Below are 14,009 nucleotides of genomic sequence, written 5' to 3'. Positions count from 1 at the left end.
AACTTTAGGATTATTTGTTCTACTTCTCTGAAAAACGTCCTTGGCAATTTGATAGGGATAGCATTCAACATGTAGATGGCTTTGGGTAATATAGCCATTCTAATCACATTAATTCTTCCAATCCAAGAACACAGGATATCTTTCCATTTCTTAAAGTCATCTCTAATTTCCTTAGTCAGTGTTTTGTAGTTCTCTGCATATAAGCCTTTCACTTCCTTGGTCAGATTTATTCCTGAATATTTTATTTTTTGGATGCAATTTTAAAGGTATTATTTCTTTATTTCCCTTTTCTGATATTTTTGTTGTTTGTGTAAAGAAATGCCACTGATTTCTGTATGTTATTCTTGTATCCTGCTACATTGCTGAATTCTTTCATCACCTCTAGTAGTTTTTGTGTGGAGTCTTTAGGGTTTTCTATATATAGTATCATGTCATCCACATATAATGACAATTTTATCCTGTCTCTTCCAGTTTGGATTCCTTTCATTTCTTTTTCTTGACTAATTGCTATGGCTAGGACTTGCAATATTATATTGAATAGAAGTGGTGAGAGTGGGCATCCTTGCCTTGTTGTAAACTGTAGCAAGAAGGCTTTATTCACCTTTTCACCATTAAGTATTATGCTGGCTGTAGGTTTATCATAGGTAGCTTTTATTATTTTGAGATATGTTACTTCTATACCCACTTTGGTAAGAGTTTTTATCATAAATGGGTGTTCAATTTTATCAAATGATTTTTCTGCACCTATTGAGATGATCATGTGATTTCTGTCCTCTCTCTTGTTGATGAGGTGTATCATGTTGATTGATTTGCATATGTTGAAACATCCTTCTGTCCCTGGGATGGACCCAACTTGATCATGTTGTATAATCTCTTTTATGGTTTGTTGGATTCTGTTTGCTAGTGTTTTGATGAGGATTTTTGCATCTATGTACACCAATGATATTGGCTTATAGTTTTCTTTCTTTTCTTTTCTTTTCTTTTCTTTTCTTTTCTTTCTTTCTTTTTTTCTTTCTTTCTTTCTTTCTTTCTTTCTTTCTTTCTTTCTTTCTTTCTTTCTTTCTTTCTTTCTTTCTTTCTTTCTTTCTTTCTGCTCCTCCTCCTCCTCCTTCTACTTCCTCTTCTCCTTCTCCTTCTTCTTCTTCTTCTCCTTCTTCTCCTTCTTCTCCTTCTTCTCCTTCTTCTTCTCCTTCTTCTCCTTCTTCTCCTTCTTCTCCTTCTTCTTCTTCTTCTTCTTCTTCTTCTTCTTCTTCTTCTTCTTCTTCTTCTTCTTCTTCTTCTTCTTCTTCTTCTTCTTCTTCTTCTTCTTCTTCTTCTTCTTCTTCTTCTTCTTCTTCTTCTTCTTCTTCTTCTTCTTCTTCTTCTCTTTATCTGGCTTTGGTATCAGAGTGATGGTGTCTTCATAGAATGCATTTGGGAGAATTCCCTCATTTTCAATCTTTTGGAACAGTTTGAGGAGGATTGGTATGAGCTCTTCCTGATATGTTTGGTAAAATTCCCCAGTGAAGCCATCTGGTCCTGGACTTTTGTTTGCATGGATATTTTTTATTGCTGATTCTATTTCACTTCTAGTGATTGGTCTATTCAAATGATATATATCTTCTTGGTTCAGTTTTGGTGGACTGTATGTTTCTAAAAACTTGTCCATTTTTCTAAGTTGTCCAATTTCTTTATTGGCATACAAGTGCTCTTCTGGAATCCTTCTGGCTGCACAAGGACTCTGTGTCAGGCAGATGGGCAGGAAGAATGATGTGAACATTGCTTCAAGGCTTAATGCCAGATCACTAAGTCCTGAGTCAGTTAAGCAGAAAAGGAGACATGAGGCTCCATCAGCTGGAGGTGTGTGGACAACTTAGGTGAGGCTGACTTTGGTTCTTGGACAGAGGGAATAGTTTTGTGTCTGTTTGGAGGCCAGGAAGGTGGAGAGTGAGTTGAGCCCCTTCAGACAAGGGAGAGCAGGGCCATGGAGGCAGGTGAGAATGCTGCTGGGAGTTAACTCCAGCAGTAGAGGTCTGAGGACTGCCAGCCTGAACCTCAGATCTCAGCCTGGAATTGGGCCTCCTTTGTCTGTTTCCACTCAGTCTCCTAGACCCCTCACATTCAAAAGCCCTCTATGCTGTAGGGTGGAATCCTCTTTCTCATAGGCTGGGTCATGTACTCTAGTCCAGCTCAATTTCCTGCACCCTGGGAACTTCCCTCTACCTCCAAAGGAAGTTGATCCTACCTTCTCTAAACCTCAGGAGTAATGTTTCTTTACTTTGAGAAAACTCTTACTGCTCTGCATTGTAGTCACCTGGCAAAATGTCTTACTGTCTGTTATGGGCTGAACTGTGTCCCCTCAAAATCCATATATTGAAGTCATAACCCCCAGCAACTCAGAATGTGACTTTATTTGGAATACAGCTTTTAAAGAGATAATTGAGTTAAAATGAGGTCACTTGGGTGGGCCTTAATCCAATATGACTGGTGTCATTTTAAAAAAGGAAATTTTGTACACAGAAACATACAGGGGGAAGATGATGTGAGCACACAGGGAGAAGATGACTGTCTATAAGCTAAGGAGAGAGTTCTCAAGGGGAATCAAACCTGCCTACTTCCTAAACTCAGACTTCTGGGCTCCAACCAAAACTATGAATTGATAAATTACCGTTGTTTAAGCCACATTGCCCATGGTGCTTGTTATAGCATCTGGAGCTGACTAATACACTTCCTCTGAAGGTCTGTGCACTCTCATGTCAGGAGTGTAGTCTGCAAGTGAAAACATCCTTCTCCCTCCCCAGTTGGACTGATTCAGCACCCTCAACCCTGTTTCCTCCTGGGACAGCCTCTCTGCCAGGTCCCATTTCTTTGTCCAGGGAGCCAGATGACAGAACTCAAGGGAAGAGGAGAATGCTGAGGATCAAGAAGGGTAGGAGGCCCCAAAGACAGGAGCAGGATGAATCTTTCATTTGTTTTTATTTGGTTTTTCAGGCTTGGTTTGGGGAGTGGCAGCTGTTGGACTATTAAGCCAAGAAGGGACTTCTGAAAGCTGATGGGGCTGGGGGAAGGAAGGGGTGAAAAATTCCAGCAAGGAGACTGGGGTCTGAGGCAGAGGGAAAGAGCAGAGGGGCTTAGCAGGACACCACAGGGCCTGTCATGGGGCCTGGAACATGAACAGCAGTAGAAGACAGGTCTGTGGAGTCACAAAGCCTGTGTCAGGCCCAGGTTAGCAGCAGATTGCAGAGGTTGGTATGGAAACTGGGTCTGAGGAGCAGCAGACATGGTATCAGGGAGAGATGTGAGCTTCTGGATCTCATCGATCCAGTCAATGAAGTAGGAGACACTGGTGAAGGCACTGGGGTAGATGGGATACTTGCAGTCCAAGCCCCAGCTGGCCAGCCCCACCAGAACCCAGGCATTGGTGAGGTCACAGACAAGGGACCCCCAGAATCACCCTAGGAAAGAGAAGGAAGTTAGTGTGTGTAGCTTACCCAAATCTGAGAAGACCAGGTAGCAAGGCCAGGCTCATGAGTGTCTGCCATCAGGCTAACTCAAGTGGGCTTCTTTGAACGTCCAACCATCAGTCTCCCTCTGTGATCAAGGTCATTAAGGCAGGCACTGGAGTCATGCTTTAGGAAACTCCTGAGTGACCCTCAGGACAGTCATGGATCTAAATCTACAACACCTGGACTCTTGCTCCCAGGGAGGTCTTGGTGGTCCAGGAAAAGTCTGAGAAGGGACAGCTGCCCCAACAGGCCCAAGAGGACTGGTCTGAGTGGAGCCTGGTAAGGTAAGGCCACTACAGGCCCCAGTTCTTGCAAAACCCTGAGCTGCAGCAGAATATGCCCACTTGGGTCCTCCCCTTTTTTCATTCATTCATTTAGGCCTTTGGTTTTCTCTCAAATTCTTGGTTGAGCATCCTCAGAAAATACTCATACCCAGGCCTGGCAGAAGCAGCCAGCTTTGCTTGGGAAGCAGGAGGGGTTCCCCAGAAAGCTGTTGGGAATTACTGGAGTCCTGAAATACTGTCAGGGCAGGACCATCTGGTTGAAAATCCTCTCACTTCATCAGGAAAATGGAGGGTCTCATCCTTGGATGTAGGGGCAGTGGAGCAGGGGCCACAGCCATGCTTGCTGCTTTTCCACTCATCTGTCCAACATGCACATCAAGTATCCAGGGCAGCCTCCATCCTCGTGTACAGGGGTGAAATAACAAGGCTCCTTCCTTATGGTGCTTTTGTCAATAAGCCAGCTAGCCTGTCATTGTTAGATGTGGTGTGTGGAAATTAGCCATGAAAGGGACAGGACAAGAAGTTTGGAGGAAGAAAGATTTCCTGAGCTCAGACTCTAAACAGGAAAAAGCCTAACTTTCTGATGCAGGAGCAGAGGGATCAGTAAGTGCAGATGAGGAGAAGAGGGATGAGCCAGATGGAGGATGCTGGGAGGACCTGTAGGGCTGGGAAGGTGAATGGGCTCTAGCCTGATTGATTCCTTTGATGTTCTCAGTGAAATAAGGAGCAAAAGCTCTAGTTGAGAGGGAGGGGTGGGGGAAGCAGCAGCTTGAAGGAAAGAGAGGGGTGTATGGTGTGGCCAGCCAAAAATAACCCTCAAAGATGCCCATCCTCATCTCTGGAACCTGTGGTTATGTCACCTTACCTGGCAAAAGAGACTCTGCAGATGTGGTGGAGTTGGGAATCTTGAAGTAGGAAGCTTATCTTGGATTATCTGTGTGGGACCAAGGTAATCACAAGGTTCCTCACGAGGAAAGAGGGAGTTGAGAGGCCAGAGACAGATAAGGAGATGTAAGGACAGAAGCAGAGGTTGGAGTGATGTGCTTTGAGGAAGGAGGAAGGGGCTATGAGCCAAGGAAAGTGAGCAGCCTCTAAAAAGCCAGAAGAAAAAAGAAAACATTCTCCTCCAGAAAGAACGTGCCTGGCCAGCAACTTGATTTTAGGCTTTTGACCACCAGAAACCTAAAGTGATAAATTTCTCTCATTTTAGCAACCCACTTTGAGGGGATTGGTCTCAGCAGCCCCAAGAAAGTCATACATGAGGCTTTTTGGAAATAGGGAATGTCCCATCATCCTCTCCACTCCTGCCCTCTGTGGTCCCTGCCTGGAGTACCCCGGCCCTCCCCACAGTGTACTCACTCGTAGTTTCACAAGGCCAGGGGAAGACTTGGTCCTTGTCCACTCCAGGCCTCAAGGATTCACACACATGAGCCATGTGGTTGCTGATATTATGATAAATGGAGATGGGAAGGGCTCCAACAGCCTCCTGGCCCACAGAGAGCTCTCAGAAGACAGAGGGAACCCAACATGAATATATCCCATGCAAAGTGAGCTGTGGTTTGCACTACTGTAGAGAAAGAGAAAACTGTGTATATGTGTGCATAAACTTGTGTGCATGTGTGTCTTGAGTCAGGCCAGGCCAGTGAATTATACCTTAAGTGAGAGAATTGTCTAAGACAGGCCCAACACAGGTACAATTAAGATAGGCGAGGGCAGACCAGGCCAGGACAAAGAAAGCCAACACTTGTTAAGTGCCTACTGAGTGCCAGGCACAGTATTCAAATTTTTATAGGAACCTTATTAAGTGGAGGCTGTTAGTGACCCCATTTCATGGATGAGGAAACTGAGCTAAGGCCACAATCCCAGTTAACAACACATTAATTACTGGACCCAGGTCTGTCCTACACCACAGTTTGAGTACTGAGTGTCCCTGTGGCCCTTCTCTCCTCAGACCTGTTTCTGGGTGCCCTGTGCAGAAGGAGGGACAATTTAGGGGAGAGAAGAGAGCCCTGGGTTGGAGGATGGGGGCCAGAACAGGTGATGTGGTAGAAGATGAATCTAGATGGAAACTCTCAGGTAGCCTGGGGTGACTGAAAGGCTAAGGGAGGCTGGAAGGGGCCATCTGCTGGGACTCCTAGGCATCTAGCTCAGTGGTGTCCTCAAGCTGGGGAGATCTAGAGGAGGAGTGAGGTCAAGGGGCACTGTGGATGTCTGGCAGGCAAGCAGACAAGGGCTCCAGCCCTGAGCTCCATTGGCATGACCTCTGCAAGGGGAAGGCAGATGGAGGACAAGGCTGGATGTGGGGTCTAGGGTGACAGTCAGATGGGGATTCAGGAAGCAGTGGGCTGAACCCTTTGTTTCATATCTGGGTGCAGCTGACTCTGTGAGAAGGACAGGCCAGTCCCGACAGTCAGAAAGTCCATACCCATTGGTTAGGCCTGGGAAACAGGAAACCTAGGTCCACCTCCCAACAACAGGGCAGGTTGCCAAGCTTCCTTCCTCAGGCTCAGCAGCTCACTGGGCCATCATAAAAACTGCTGTCAGCAAGGATCTCCCATAGGCCAGGTGCATCTCATCCCTCCTGTGTGGGTTTCCTGAAGTGACACAGCTTATCAACACAAACTGAGTGGCACTACAAACAACAGAAATGTATCCTCTCAAAGTGCTGGAAGCCAGAAGCAAGACATTGAGTGTCTCTGTGTCTATCCCCCCTCTTATAAGAACACAAGTCTTTGGATTTAGGACCCACAGTAAATTCAGAATGGTGTCATCTTGGGATTCTTATCTAGTCACATCTGCAAAGACTCTATTTCCAATTAAGGTCATATTCTGAGATTGCAAGTGGATACAGATTTAGGGGACACTATTCAAACCACTATACCATCCTTTCAACAATGCCATGAAGGAGACCTCAGAATCCCACAATGTGAATAAGGACACAGGCTCAGGAGATGAAAAGCCCACCAGAAGTTGCAGGGCAGGGACACATTGCAGGGCAGTGTCTCTAACTCTGGAGCCTAACACTCTCCCCTCCACTCCATGGTGCCATCTGTGTAAAAGATAAGATGTCAGCTTGGGAGGCTGGGCCCAAGGGGAATGCAGTGGGTTTGGACTCTGAGCACAGAGCCCCAGGTTGCTCTGCCTTAGTTTAGGTTGTCACTTTCCCTCTCCAGGCCTGTCTGCCCACCTATAACATGGGGCATGAACTTCACAATCCATATATGCAAAAGTGGACTCATATCTCGAATATGGAAAAGCATACAAATAGACCAAGAGCCCCTAAAGGAAAAGACAGACAACCCAAGAGAAAAATGAGAGGGGAAAGAACTCGAAGGGAAACTTTATAGAAGAAGACATCCAATGAAAATAAATATATGAGAATATATTTAATTTGTCATAAGGAAAATGAAGATAAAACCACATTAAGATCAAAATGAGAAAAGATAGAATGTGTTAAGTGTTGACGAGGACAAAAACTCTCATCCACTGCTAGAATGAGTGGCACTGTGGCAACCACTTCAAGAGGTTTGGTAATATCTGCCAGAGCTGAATATACACATACCTTTTAATCCAACAGTTCTCCTCATGGGCTTCTGTGAAATGCAATATGAAACATTTGGAAGTGAAATGAAATAGAAAACTTGCAAACTACTAGAATACCCATCAAAAGCAGAACTGACCATAGAACTCAGTGCCTACAACAGACTCCCGTAAGGCAATGAGAATGAACAACTACAACCACAGGCAACAGGAGGGAAGATTCTCACACATATAATGTGAAGCCATGAAAGACTGACAACCAGAAATAAATTATACTTACAGAAAATTCATAATCTAAGGTGTTGGAAGTGAAGATGGTGGTTTCCCTTGAGTGCTGGTGACAGGAAAGGGACATGAATGGGGCCTTGGGGTGTTGCTCACATGTTGCATCACTGTGTGAAAATTCATCCACTACACACCTATGAAAACAGTATGAATATACTCTTTTGTAAGTATGTTATATTTCAATAAAAAATTTAAAATATGCCTCAAAAATAGATGCTGTCTGAGGGTCCTGCCAGTAGATGCTCGCAGGTGCAAAGGGCTTAAGAAGGGGTAGCCTGGGGGACACTGCCAAGGGATGGAACCCAGGGAAGACACATAGAGGGAGGAAACAGGAAGTCCTGGGGGTTCTCCAGAAGGAGAGTAGAGGCAACACAGACCCCAACCCTCCACCCTCAGCAAAACAGTAAGGACCTGAGAACAGGCAAGGGAAGAACAGAAATGGTCTCACACACTTGGCAGATGGCCTTTCCTGTTGAGAAGTCCCCAGCACACAGCATCTCCTCATGCACAGAGTAGTTCTTGCCTTTGCCAACTCTTTGTTCATATAACATATTACAGACCTTGTTCTCATTGAAGCCCACCTTTCCCTCCTCGATATGGAAGGGTTCGAGCAGAGGCACCGTGAGTATGAGGAGGTAAGAGAAGTGTGCTGCAGCTTAGCTACAAGCCACTCTACTCTCCCCACTATTCTTTACTGCTCACCACTCACCCCTGAGCGTGGGGTTTTCTCAGCATAGCTGAGCTCTCAGCACTGTTTCACTCTTCTACCTCTGCCTACCTCTTCCCTCTCCTGTTTCTCAAACTTTTCCAGTCTCATCCAGTTCCCTCTACCTCTCTCATAGCAACAGACCACAACTCTTTTCTCCCACAAATCCCACCAACACACACCCTTCACTGGTGCTTAGCAACCATTCACCAGCCTACTTACCCTTTCCCAAACCATCCTATCCATTCTCCATTTGTCTATCACTAAACATTCTTTCCACCCACCAATCCCTCCATCTATCTTCCTAGCTTTCCTTTTGTCCTCTTCATCCACTCACCCTTCCATCCATTTGACCATCCACCCATCTTTTGACCCATCTCTCCATTCTCCCCTCCATCTACTGATATGTCCACTCACTCCATCTCTCTACCCACTATCCTTCCACCTACCCACCCACCCATCTTCCCTTACCCTCACTCATCTTCCCACCTACCCCTCCCCAATATGTCCTCTCATCCAATCACTCACTTATTAATCTGTCCTCATGTTAAGTATTTTTTAGACACTAGTGACACAGGAGAACATTTTCAGTTCAGGGAGATCGGGTAAGTGAAGTGAATAAGTAGCATTATTTTAGATCTAATAAATGGTGTAAAGGAAATAGGGAGATGTGATATGAGGGGTTGCCTATTTTAGCTCATGTGATCCAGTAAAACTCCTCAGAGTAGGAGATGAGTTGTTCATGTACGAGAAATGAGTCATACCAAGATGAGCAAGCAGAGCAAGTGAGGCTAAGCTGACAGCCACGGTGAAGGCCCTGAGGTGGGGGTGGCTGCAGCATATTCAAAGCAGGAAGGAGACCTGGTGGCTGGGATGGCATAAGCGAGGGATGCAGTAGGAGATATGCAGGGAGGATTGGGGGCCAATGTTATTCAGAGCAAAGCTACGGAGTCTGGACTTTTTTTGAAGCATAAATGAGAAGGCACTGAGGGTAGTAAGCAGAGAACTGGAATGTCTCCTGCTCTAAAGGAAACATTCAGCTGTGTGGAGACTAAAGCAGAGCACACAGGGTGGAGCTAGGAGACCAGTCTGGAGGTGCAGGCAAGAAATGATGGTTGATGGGACCAAAGTGCAGCAGTAGAGCACCTACCAGGTGCCAGGTACAGGGCACAGACTGGAATATTAAAACCAGAAAGACAAGGTCCCTGTTCTCAAAGAAGAAGCAGTCTCTCTGTGTGTATTTGTGGATATGGGTGTGGTGTGTTCTGTTTCTGTGAGTATTTCTGTGTGTGTGTGAGTATGTATGGTATGGGAATACTGGGGACATGGTTCTTCTATGACAGGGAGAGTTACTGACACACTAGCAGGCACATCCTACCCAGTGAAGATAGGGTCCATCCAAAATGCCTGTAGACCTCTGCTGAGAAACACTGTACCAAGTAATTACATATATATTTGCTTTTTCCACCTAATTACGCACCATAAGCATTTCCCCAAACCATAAGCAGTCCTCTCTTTAATAAAGACTCTTGCTCACAAGTCTTTGCCTATATTTCTCCTTTTTCAATCTTAAAACACTCAAAATTTTTCCTGCATTATTCAGTTCACCTAATAAGCCTACAAAGTAGATAGCTGACCTGGGTTGGGAGAAGAGCAAAGCAGGATTCAGGGAGGTCAAACACTCTTAAGTCATAATAATTCTAACTTGATCCTGCAGGCTCAGAGGTCAGAGGTCATAAATGTGCTTTCTCTCCACTTTTCCCAAGAGCCTCCTATAGCAACGGGAAATCAGTGGCCTGGAACAAACCAGTCCCCAATCAAGACTTCTGAGTTGAATCAAGTCAACTCACATCCATGGTTGATTAAAACCTTAGAGTCAATAGTCAGAAAGACTCCAAGAACCCAATTCTTGATTCCAAAAGTCAAAGATTTCCAAATTTTCAGAGATCTGGACTTAGGGAACACTGAATCTTTAGAATCACACACTTTCACAACTAGGACATCATTCCAGTCCTTTTGATGTGAGGCACAGCAAGCCAAGGACCAGTGGCCACTTTGCCTGGGGACTCCTCTGTCCTCCCTTTCTCCTTCCTGCCTCATCTGCCCCCCAGCCTCTCCTATGCCCCCTTACTTTCCTCATTGAACACCCAATAAATACCTTCCCTGACCATGGCCAGATATCACAGGATGTGTTACTGGGTAGCTGCATGTCAGGAGCTGGGAGGCAGGCGGGGATGACATAGGAGGTGAAATTCACAGGAAAGAGCAGCTGCACCACGGCTATGTCATTCCCAAAGGTTGAAATTTGTCAAAGTCTGGGTACATGATAATCCAACTCATGCATATATTCTGGGTGTGCCTGGTGTGCTGGTACAGCTGGGGTGTTTCCAAACAAAACCCGGTAGTTCTCCAGGATGTGAGATTTTTCTGGAGGAGGAAGGGTGTATTTTCACCATCATATCTGAGTGTGGGCTATCTCTCTTTCTTTGCATCCTCATCTAACTGCCCACAACCCTCTGGGCCCCTCTGCCCCACATGATGCCAGGCAGCTTTTGTCTCCCCATTTCTAATGATAAGGAGCCCTTCTTTCTTGAGGCTAATTGATATTCTATTTACAACCGCAGCATATGGCTTCTCCATCACACACTAGAATTGGAGGAGCATTGAATCTTAGGGCTGGATGGTGGAATGAGGGGGTCATCAAATGAAGGCCATTTGATTGTACACAGAAGGAGTTCTGGTTCAATTCCAGCTCTAACATCACCCTTCTGAAGGCTCCCTACATCCCCCCTTCTGGCCCCACACTTTCCCTGACCCCTCCTTTCTTTAAACATCTTCCTGTCCAAGGGCTGCTTGTCCACACGTTATAAGCACTTAGAACAGATTTGTTAAATGAGCAAATGAGCACAGGAAATGGGACCTTGCCTTGTTCCCTGAATACAAGTGGTGAAACATCCCACCTCCCTGAGGTTGCATGTATAGCTCATCCATCTGGACACCCTCCCCCTTGCTCCCCTCCAGCAAGCCCCTCCCTCTCCACACCAACTGGAGCACAGAGCTTCTCCTGACCTCCCCCCACCACTATGTGGTCTGCTCTTCTCACCCATGTTGGGCTTTCTCTTCTGGCAGGATGGAGTCATGGTGAGGTGGGGGCTTGCCACCCTTAATGCCACAGAGGAGCATGCATGGAGTGTGGTACAAAGTAGGTATTGGCAGGACTCTAGGTTCTCAAAGCTCCAGCTCCTGGACCTGGGCTGTGATGCCCCTGCTCCCTGGAGAACCCTCTTCATCTGTTCAGAAGCTGGGCACTGAGCCAGGCCCAGGATGAACAGTAAGTTAGACACCTGAGCAGCTGTGTCACTCTCCCAGGGAGCCCTATCTCCCATTTATGTAACCTGGCAGCAGGGTTCCCCCAGTTCACACCAGTGACCACAGCTCCTTCTGGGAACTCAGTTTTGCACAAGTAAGAAGAAGAATGGCCCAGCTGCTGGCCATACACACAGTTCCAACTTCCTGCCTAGAGTCTGATACCCAGGAATGTGGGGACACTGAGAAGAAGCTGTGGTCTGAGGTTGGTCCACACCTCATGGCAGCCAAGACCAACACTATCAGTCTCCTGGGTGCATCTGTGTTGGGGGACAGGTACAAGGGCTGAAGGCAGAGCATGAGGAGGATCAGACAGGTGAGTGGGGAGGATAGTCCAGGTGGAGGGTACACAGGTCAAAGGCAGGGATTACATGCATTTGAAAACCACAGACTGCCCCAGAGAAAAGCCCAGAAGACTGTTGTGGAATGCCCATCACCGCTGTTCTCCCCTTCCCCTGCAAGCCCCTGCCCTGCCAGCACCTCTGCTGGCACCCTAGGAGGGAGGACTCACTTGAGAAAACAGTGGGCAGCAGAAACCAGCCAGTGGGAGTTGATGAGGGTGGCTCCACAGACATGCAAGCCTTGTTTGGCATAGTAGGCTGGCTTGTCAAGGCCACTGGCCCACCACCACATCCAGGTCACCATAGATATTCCCTATCACCTTGGGTTTCCCGCACACTGTGGAGATGCCCCTGCCTCCTATGACAGAGACACTAGTAGTACCTCAGATGCCACTACTAGGGAGGGCCTGTCCACTTCATAGATAGGAAAACCAAGGCCAAGCAACCAGAGGCCTAGCCAAAATGACAGGGTGCCACTGAGAACTGGACAGCAGAGGACAACTGAGCAAGGCCTTTGGAGATGAGGCCACAGTGGTCTGGTGGGTGGAGCAGGGGGATCAAGGGCAGCCACAGCAGCTGACACAGCAGCATCTCCATGGTGACGGATATCCCTGCATGAGCCTGTGAAGGGCTGGGCCATCACAGCCATTACTTCCCTCACTTAGCACACCTCAGTGCCTACTCTGCAGATCCAAGAGCTGCAGGCCTCAGAGGCTGCCAATATTACTTGCTCAAGGTCATGGTTGCTAAGTGCTTCTGCCCCCTCCACTTCATCCCAGTATCTCAGGGAAATAAGTTCATAGGCAGAAGTGTGTGGTGCTGTGTGACCTCAGGAAAGTCACTCCCCCTCTCTGACTCAGGACCCTCCATTTCTAAAAGAGGGAGAGGGCTAATGAAGACAGCCCTTGTTCTAGGACTCACACTTGGAGGGCAGGGGTGTGCCTAGGCCCCCTGAGAGTGGGCATCCTGGTCTAGGGCTTGTGCTCCCAGGGCCTCAGGGAGGGAAGTGAGACCCCTGGGCCCCAGACTAAGGGCCACTTATTCAGCAGTCCTGGTGCTTTCCTCCAGCCAGCCTCCCAGCCTCAGGGCCAGACCCTGCTACCTGACCCATTCCAGAGCCCCACATAAGTCCTGGGGCAGTTCCCTCCCAGAGGCTCCACGGTGGGGGCCTGTGACCCACCTGTGTTGAGGTGATCTCTGGGCTGCCTGTTTGGAGGCAAGGACAGAGAGGAGATGAGATACAGTGACTCAGGTCACCCAGGCCCTGGTCACAGCGCATCCCACTGAGGCCCTCTTGTGTAACCGGTCTCAACTCCGCCCTGAGGCCCCAGTTGCACCTGAGGCTCCAGGAGCCAACCACTGCCCATCAGGAGTCAGTGCACCACTCTTCACTGGCCTCTTCACACCTGGAGCCTGACCAGGGGTGGCCAAGTCCCTGTTGGAGGACCCCCACAGCTCCAGGGTGGCTGGGGGAAGCAGCAGCATCCAGAGGAGGGCCACAGGCTGGCTTTGGACTTCAAAGATCCACACCCTCATGCCCATTATCAAGTTTGCTGACCCCTGCCTGATCCCCAATTAACCCCTGCCTGACCCTGGCCTGATCCTGGTCTTAACCAGCCTTGAGTCTGGCCCCTAAGCCTGGGCTCTGACCCTTCCCTGACCCTGCCCAAGCCCAGCCCTGCTCCCATTCTGGCCTTATTAACTGTTTAAACAGCTCTGTTGAGGTGTGATTTATATACCATGAAGTTCACTTATTACAAGGGACAATTCAATGATTTTCAGTACATTTTTATTTCTTTATTTTTATTTAAAGAAGTTTTGTATTTTAGAGTAGCTTTAGATTTGTGAAAAAGTTGCAAAGACAATGCAGAGTTCCCATAACCCCCTCAACCAGTTTCACGTAATATTAAGATCTTCTATTTGTATGGCTCATTTGTCACTACTGGTGAGTCAATAGTGACACGTAATATTAAGATCTTCTATTTGTATGGCTCATTTGTCA

General features: G+C 47.2%; 1 pseudogene; it reads right to left on the bottom strand.

Moving 5' to 3' along the window:
- Positions 1-2,936: 2,936 nt before the first annotated feature.
- On the bottom strand, positions 2,937-13,543 carry LOC140699536 (putative serine protease 47; annotated as a pseudogene).
- Positions 13,544-14,009: the final 466 nt, after the last annotated feature.

The sequence above is a fragment of the Vicugna pacos genome, chromosome 11 (assembly GCF_048564905.1).
Source record: "Vicugna pacos chromosome 11, VicPac4, whole genome shotgun sequence".
NCBI lineage: Eukaryota > Metazoa > Chordata > Mammalia > Artiodactyla > Camelidae > Vicugna > Vicugna pacos.
Note: the sequence above shows the minus strand (reverse complement) of the source record. Positions and strands in the feature narration are given on the sequence as shown.